This window comes from Miscanthus floridulus, chromosome 17 (genome assembly GCF_019320115.1).
Source record: "Miscanthus floridulus cultivar M001 chromosome 17, ASM1932011v1, whole genome shotgun sequence".
NCBI lineage: Eukaryota > Viridiplantae > Streptophyta > Magnoliopsida > Poales > Poaceae > Miscanthus > Miscanthus floridulus.
This window is the reverse complement of record NC_089596.1, coordinates 71,847,050-71,855,930: the sequence shown is the minus strand read 5'-3', so window position 1 is coordinate 71,855,930 and position 8,881 is coordinate 71,847,050. Positions and strand designations below refer to the sequence as shown.

At 43.8% G+C, this 8,881-nt stretch overlaps 1 non-coding gene across 1 annotated transcript; it reads left to right on the top strand.

The window, feature by feature from the left end:
- Positions 1 to 516: 516 nt before the first annotated feature.
- Positions 517 to 625, top strand: LOC136519194 (small nucleolar RNA R71). Its single transcript, XR_010774755.1, has one exon. It is a non-coding gene; the product is annotated as a small nucleolar RNA R71 (small nucleolar RNA).
- Positions 626 to 8,881: the final 8,256 nt, after the last annotated feature.

The window sequence follows — 8,881 nt, the reverse complement described above, 5'->3', positions numbered from 1 at the left end:
ATTAATTCTCTCAAGGGTGGTTGATTGAAGTTATTATAATTGTTACCTTGAGGGTTACCTTGGTAGTTACTTTGGTAGTTTGGCCTCTGTTGCTGGTTCCATCCTTGATTTTGTTGAGGACGATAGTAGTTGTTGTTGACAAAGTTCACATCCTCATGAATTTTAGGGCAGTTGTGCCCTAAATGCCCAGTGTTTCCACACTCTTCATATGTCATGCGAGAATCATGAATGTGCATGACTTCTTTCTTCTCATTAGCTCGGTCTTCGAGCTTCTTCATCAGCAGGTCCATCTTGGCAGACAGCATATCTACCTCCTTGAGTTGATGCATACCTCCACCCCTCTTGCGGGTCTGAACTCGTTCTTCATTCCAACCTTGGTTAGAGACCTTCTCTACAAGAGTTGTTGCAGCTAGATGTGTGAGTGACAGAAATGCACCTGCGGTAGCAGCATCTGTAATCTCATGGGTACTGTTGGTTAACCCATGTTAGAAGGTCTGCATGAGTAGCCAATTTTCCATCCCATGATGAGAACATTCTGATATGTAGTCTTCAAAGCGTTCACATGCCTCAGGGATAGATTCGTCATGTTGTTGCTGAAAACTTGAAATTCTCCCACGTAGAGCATTGGTCTTACCCATGGGAAAGAACTTGGCTAGGAAGGCAGTGGAGCAATTATCCCATGTAGTATTTCTATCTTTGTTGGCGTAGAACCACTGCTTCGCCTTCCCCAAGAGTGAGAATGGGAAGAGGCGAAGTAGTATGGCATCCTTGGTTACTCCTTTGATGGTGAAAGTGCTATAGATCTCTAGAAAGTGTTGGAGATGTGCACTCGCATCTTCATGTGCCTTTCCACAAAACTGGCTAGCTTGCACCATGTTGATGATAGCTGGCTTGAGCTCGAATTCATTATCTCCAATATTGACATTAGGTCTAGTACAGATGTTGGTAGTGGTTGGAGCAAAGAATTCACAAAGAGTCTTGTCAGCCATGGCTTCAAATTTAGGTGTTAAGCTTTGCCTTATCCGGTTGTCCTCCAATTCTAAAGCTGAGACTTTCTTGAGTTTGGCTCTAGTTCTCCTGATTAATGCTTCTGGATCTTCAATGTAGTTTGTCAGAAGTTCAAAACTGGTCCTACATTGCCCTGCATAAGATATAAAAAGTAGATAGAACAAGGGTAAATCACATCAATAAATATAAGTTTATCAATATTTCCTTTGTTTAGCTACCTTCCCCGACAACGGCGCTAAAATATTTGCTGGTATTTCTTAACATGTCACTTGTTTGAAGTACTTAGCCACCTATCATAAACCTATATCCCTAACTTTACTAGGTTGTCATCCCTAGTGTTGATGCAGAGATATTTGTTGGTACTACATAGTATTACTACTTGAATAACACTAAGCAGTTCTTTATTAATTATGTGACTAGAGAGAATATATATAAATCTATGAATGAAAAGTATCTGCAAGCGCATAGATAATATACCATTATAGCATTTTACCCGAGAGTATTTCAGGCATCATTATTTATATTTTTATACTGGGAAGGTCTAGCATGGATATGTATTGATAACTTATACTATTGAAGGATAAATAAACCATAACCAACATTCTACTCATAATAGGGATAAGTCATAGGATAAGATATGTATATAATAAGTAACAATAATGATAAATCACTCAGAGCACTCCTTTCTATAGCATTAGCATGGTCAGGTAGAATATTAGAGGAATAATTCCTAAATCATTCATAATTACAAGTCAAAGCATACATTTGATTAGTGCAATTACACCTAGTAATCATGGCTAAGATCATCATCATATCTACACCTAAGGGATATTACTAAGGAAGATTGAGGGCAGAGCTTGTTCTACGTTCGTAATCAGACCCTACGTGCACCTATATTCGGGGAGTGGACTACAAAGGACTCAACGGGAGTGTCACATCCATGATCTACCACATGACCCAGAATATAGGGTGTATCTGTAGGTAAACAATGTATAAGCACCATACTTACACAATGTCGACCACCCACCCCATGTACATCAGAGTGAGCACTATACAAACTTATGCATAAACACAATGATAAACTAGCTATGCTAAGTATATAATCAAAGTAGATGTTGAACATCATAATGAAGAACATGAATAAGATGAACACTGAGATTGTCATAACAATTGTAACTAGCATATAAAAATAATAGAGAAACAAAAGAGAGAGAGGGGTACAAAGTTTATGCCGAACCATGCTCTTGACAAGAGCGGGAATCCAAGCGAAGTCCTGCTTGCCTTCCTCTATATCTATCCTAACTAGCTATGCTACGGAGGAGGAGGAGCTCTGAGGAGATTAGGGTTTCTGTCTTCTCAAATGACTTGATGACTTTTGATGCTTGGGGGAGGCAGGGGCTAGATTATATAGCCCTGAGGGTCCAACAGAGACCTTGGAACAAACCGACTTAAGCAATGGCCTAGATACATCCTCAAAGGCGGTGGGAGACCGACATACGAAGCTGACTGATAGGTGGGCCTAGGGGGGCCAAGCGGCCCCACCTATCAGGGGGTGGCCCTCCGCTTTGGTGACGTGGCTTCTGGACCCTTCTAGAGTCTTCCCACGTAGGTACCATGGCAGAACTCTGTATTTTCCTTTGATGATTAGGTCCTCCTTGGCGGTTCTATGATTAAATCCAGCTAGAAACACAGATTCACAAAAAATCATGGAATTTATTAGTTTAAACCCCTAAACCTTCATTACTGATTATATTTATGCCCTAAACTATAGATTAGAAAGAGAACCAGAAAGAAACCTGTAGGCAAAACCAACCAACAGGGTCATTTTACTGTTGAATTTTACTATGAACGAGAAAGTCCGGCCACTATATATTTGACCTCATAGAAGTCCTACAGCACCGACTACGACTCTAGCGAGGAGGAGGATGATCCGGAGTACTGGCGAGTCAGCAAATTGCAAGAGCGCTAGCCAGGAGGAGGATGCGTTAATTTTTTTTCTCTTCTCTAGAAACTCAAATCACCTTAGAATCCATGACTACTTTTTTCAGGGTGGGAAATCCATGGGGATATCATTTGAATAACCCATTTAGTTTTTTTGAAGGGTTTTCTATCCCTGGGCGTGCCTTCCCCTTGCTTCCTAATTATAGGCCTTAGTTCAAACAGCCGTAGATTCAGTCACACACACAAAAACAAATCGTCAGTTGCAGCGCAATAAGCTACAGGGAGCAGGGTTTTTTTATTTTTTTGGTAATTTTTAAGTGTCAAATTCATGGATCTTTTAATTGTTTATTATCATCCTCTTTTAGTTTTATGATTATTTATATTATGAAAAAACCAAAATGGCAACAACTAAGGCCGCCCAAAATTCCGGTCTCTGCTGAGCAGACGGGGCGGTCTGCCCGCCCGAAAATTTGATTTCGCGCCGCGCCGAGCAGTCCTCCCAGCACGCACTAAAAATTAGATGTCTCTTTTTTACCCTCCGCATGGAAAATAGGTTTACCATGCCATTGATTTCAGACAATGGCATTTGTGGTAATGTGATGGCCACATAAAAGCGCAAAGAGTCACCGTCTTCGCCTCCATCTCCATTCTCCAGCCGCACCGTCTCTCCTCTAGCTCCAAATCCTAGTCCCATGGCCTCCCTTTCCACTCTCCAGCCGCCCCCTCGCCACCCCGCTCCAGACCCTAGGTGCCATCGGAACAACAGCTCGACTCCCTCTCCACTCTCTAGCCGCACCCTCTCCCATACATTTTCGAACCCTAGCCGGAGTCGGATCCACTTCGATTTGTCGACAGCAATTTGATCAGATGACGGCGGAAGGACCGCCTCGACGATGGTACAAGCCAAATCTAGATCCCCTACCTAGCTCGGCACCTGTCATGATCGACCGGATCTGATCCCTAGCCTAAGCCAGATCTGGTACCCCTTCATCAACGCCGGCTACACCAGCTCTACAACCATGATGACAGGATGGTGGTACCGACAACAAAGCAAAACCAAGGAACATGAAGGAAGAGGTACCCAAATTCCTTTTATGATGTGTGCTCTACTGTAGTGGCTGAACCAAGGATATGTAGATAGCGATGGGGTTACATATTTCCTATAGTTGAGTGGAGCAGACATGTGCTTTATTAGATTAATGACTTCCATATAAGTTGTAGTTACTAGTTAGGTGCTTATTTGCATACTCTTGCTCTACAGTGTTGACATTTCATAGAAGCTTTAGTTAATAAATGCCTTTGTAATCTAGATGAATAGCTACTAACTGCTTATGAACGAGCACGGGATGCACAAATCGTAAAGAATCATAGAAAGATGAAAGAACTTGGAATACGACTTGTGGGCCCAAAACCTGTATCTCCAAAGGAAAAAAAAGTCAAGTACAAAGGGTAGACATGGTGAAGATTTGGAATATATCCCTAAAATAGGGGATGTAGTTGAGGGATTTGATGATACAGATGAAACAGATTCAGATATAGAAGATGAGCTAGTGCCCCTATCAATTGATGAGGTACTTGTTCTATCTTGTATTTAGTTCAGAGGGGGAGGGGGCCGTGGGGGTAGGTAGCCATGCAATGCTTTACTGTTTGGATATCAATAGAATTTGTACATGCTTGCTGCTTAAGTTTGTATCTCCAATTTCAATGTCTAGGTCAAAGAAGCCATAGAGGAGGCTCTGTCAGCAGGACAAAAGGCAGTGCTACCATGAATCCTAGGCGAAATCTCTCCAAGCGAGTGAGGTCAACACCACCAGAAGAGGCTACTCTTGGATTTTGTACTCGGAGGTCTTCCGTTGGCAAAAGGGTGGAGGTAGCAGCAGTAGGTGAACATAATTCTCCATCACGACCGACACCCGAACCTAGGGATCAATTCCAAGTTCATTAATTGACTGGAGACATTGGTCCGGATGGCACCCTACCTAGCCCTGAGAGAGACTCCTCACAGCCAGATGATGATAGCCCTACTAAAGAGGAGTCGTCTATTGCACAAGATTTGTGCAAAGGCTAAATGTATGTATGGGTATCCCCTCTTGACATTCAACCCTGCTTTGAGTAACTTTAACGGATTTACTTTTCATTCACACTACTGTGTGCAGGGAAGGCTACGCGTTAACTGTGCTCACTCACCAACAAAAAAATCTTGCCGGAATGTAATGTAGTCTGTGGTACGGCAGAAACACTATAGGTTGAAGAGAACATACTTCAATGGTGTCCCTGCTAATCAGATCTATATGACCTCTCCTGTCGCATCCATGAACGATGCACAGTGGCATGAACTTGTCAAGATTTGGTCTAGTGCTAAGAACAAGGTGTGTGAACCCATCGATTTCCTATCTAGTCTTGCTATGGTCTACTTGTGCTGCAGTCTAACACAAATGAAGCTATAGGAAACATCTAAGATGAACAAGTGAAACCGTGCAAAAGTGAAGTACCACCAGGCTATAGGATCTCGCTCCTATGTTGTCCAGATGCAAAAATTTGTAAATGATGGTTGTGTTTTATTGTTACTCTTGCCTTTGTATAAATATAAACCGAAACTCATGTGCAATGTGAACAGAAGGAGAACAAAAGGAATGCAGCAGAACAAAGTAGTGCCTAGTCGTGGACGCCTCAGCGTCTCACCACACCCAAAGGTTTGGTCCAATGGTTGCTGACTAAGCGGAGTCGAACGGTTCGGTCGCACTGTTCCTTATGCGGACCCACCTGTTAGCACTAGGATGTGCGTCGGTGGGCATTGTTGGACCCTAGGGTTTGGTCCAACGAGGGGCACTGGCCTAGTTTGATGGGCAAAAATCATCTCTAGAACCTCTCTGTATGGTGTTGGAGTGAGGGCGCTGATGGTCTGACGATCACCAGACCGAGGGTGTTTGGACCATGCACACTGGTAAACGTTGGGCGGCAACAATCGAATTCAAACAGCTAGCCACACGTGGAAGCTTCACAAGGTGTCGTACCCTTAGCCCATAGTCCGATAGTGGCCGTCTGACGGTCCGACGGTCCTGTTTTTCTATGCAGTGAGGCACAATGGCTAGTGGGCTCCTTGGGGGTTATAAATATGTATTGGTCAGCCCATGGCTGGATCTCTTGGCACTCTAACATATCATACACCCTTGTAAGCCTATGCAGACACCTCCCACTCATCTCTTTGCCTATTGCTTGATCCAAAGTGAGATTGGTAGTGATTCTAGTGCATTTGCATTGTTCCATCTAGTGGCACTAGTAATCGAGTTGAGCTACGAGATTCTTGTTACTCTTGGTGGTTGTCACCACCTAGATGGCTTGGAGACAGCAGAGGATCGTTGAGCAGCTTTTGTGATTATTGCTGGCTCCGATCAAGTGATTGTAAGGGGTCTTGTGCTCATCCTTGCAGGAGATCATGAAGGGCATCTCTAATGGAATCGTGAGTGCACCATTTGAGTGGTTCTTGCAGCCTTGGTGGGTCTAGCTTGTCACGATTGTTAGCTCGCGAACCATCACTTGGGGACTCGCCACAATGAGGACCTAGGTTGCCGGCAAGTAACCGAACCTCGGGGATATATCTTGTGTCATCTCTTGCCCGTGTGGTTTGCTCACTATCACTCTTGCTCTTTCATTTGAACTATTGTTGTGTGATAGTTGCTTGAGTAGCCTAGAGTAGTAATAGTGTTAGTATTAACTAGTGGTAGTTGCTTTTGTTATTAGCTCTTGTTAATTGTAGCTAGTTTTGTTAGTGTAGATTATCTGCTTGTGTGACATAGACTAGAAAACCAAGCTGCTAGACTTGTGTAAGAGGCTTGCATTGGGAGAATTAGAGCTAGAGCAAGTAGAAACTTTTAGGACCTCATATTGTACTAATCACTTGGCTCTAGTGTTTGTGGCTTTGTAGAAGAATTTTTTTTATAGGCTATTCACCCCCCCTAACCATCTAAATCCTTTCAGTATGATGCACCAATCACTTGGCGCACTAGGTAGGGGAGTGTCATGTGTGTTTTCCAAGCTTCGATGGTCCATACCACTGGCAGTGTCGGAGCTGGCAACGCTGCCGTGCAACCTTCGCTTCAGCCGTAGAGTCCTTTCTCTAGCGCCGTGTTTCCTCCATGCAAGGCTCTCAGCTCTGGGAGCCTAGACTTCATCACAGATCGCTTTGGTGAGGTTGAACTCATCACTGGTGCCATGCATGTGAGGGGACACAGGACCGTTGACAACTTATTGACATCCCCATCTCTGGTCAGTCTTCTGCTGGTCAACCCAGAGATCCTCGCACAACAAATCCACCTTGGTCGGTCCAAACCCAACCAAAATGGGATGCCAAGAAATGTTATATTGGCCAACGTCAAGCACCAGCTTGCTAGGGGACCCACCTACCCCCAGAACACCGGTTCTGGCGCGTCCTCCCTAGTCTACCCTATAGGATCAAGATTTAGGAATGTTGCTGACACTTTCTAGCATGAACTTTGTGTGTAGCGAATGTGCAAGGCTCTTTCATGTAACGATGCGATCGTTAGGATGGATGAAGTTAAGGCTGAATCTATCCACAACCACCTTGAGCGGTTCTCAAGCGATGAGTCGGAGGACGACTTCAACAGCGCTATGAGCTAGCACTCAGAGCGCGAATGCTTGATGATGAAGCGGGATGGGGATTTCACCAATATAACCCTCGAGGGCATGCTTCCCCACCTAACTCCAGAGCAGAAAGGCATCGTACCTCGAGGATAAGGTCGCACGTCTTAGAGCCAAATGGACCGGACGAGGAAGAACAACGAGTGCTCGACTCTAACTGTGCACCACAACTTCAATCATGCCGGAGGCGCGAGCGCACAGAGCTTGACTGTGAAATTGGGTGAAGAATGGGTGCAAAATTTGGGATCTGTAAGCATTATTTGTTCGATGCTTAGATATGTGTCAATTGCACTGCTGCTTAAATTATGCTCACTTTATATTCATAGGCAAAACATACTGTTTACCGCTTGACGCTGTCATGTTTAATTTCCACAGTTGGAGACAAGCCTAGAATCAGGCATCAATATTCAATTTGCACTGAACGTACGTGGACAGCACAATATCATGACATATAACCGATGACATGTTTGCAAGTTGTTGAGGGGTTGATGTGAACCCAAGACCCTAAGACGACAAGCCCCCTAATAATTTAGTGCTTGACTTATTTGTTCTCTGCCGCACTGGCACGCACGGGAACGTCAAATGGTGACGTGAAATGCAGTTAGACAATAACAGCCAGCTACGTACATACCAACGCACATTGAGCAAATTATGATGTCGTGGACAGTAGCATCTTCATGAAAACAGCCTGTGCCGTCCGAGCGAAGGCGTGAACAGTCTTTCGTCTAGACAGATTTGTTAAAACATACGACGTGTGCTCGCTTGCTTGTTCAGGCATTTCTCTTTCGATCATGTTCGTGAGTTTTTTTTTTTTTTTTGGTTGCATGCCAATTCACTCGTCCAGAAATCTTCTTACTGCACCTCGGGGCTTATTTGGATAGACATTTTAAGACTCAGATGCTACAACAATTTTCTAAAAAATACTATAATTACCATTATCCAAAAGCTTACATTTCTTTGGGCTTTTAGTAATGTATATACTCCCTCTCTCTCCTGAAATATAAGCTAAATTAAAATATTATAACTTCCATCGAGCTACACAAAATAACAATAATGTTTATGATATCAAATGAGCAACTTTAGATCCGTTATTCCGTCATGAAACATATTTTTCACAAATTACCTCTTTGATATGGTAGATATCTTCACTATTTACCTCTTGTGGGGGATATGACCCCCGGTATCCACAAGACAAGACATGGACTGCACCATCAGAGGTGGCCCAGCCCACAAGATCAAGGCGTGCACGGCACTGGTCGACGTACACCGCAAG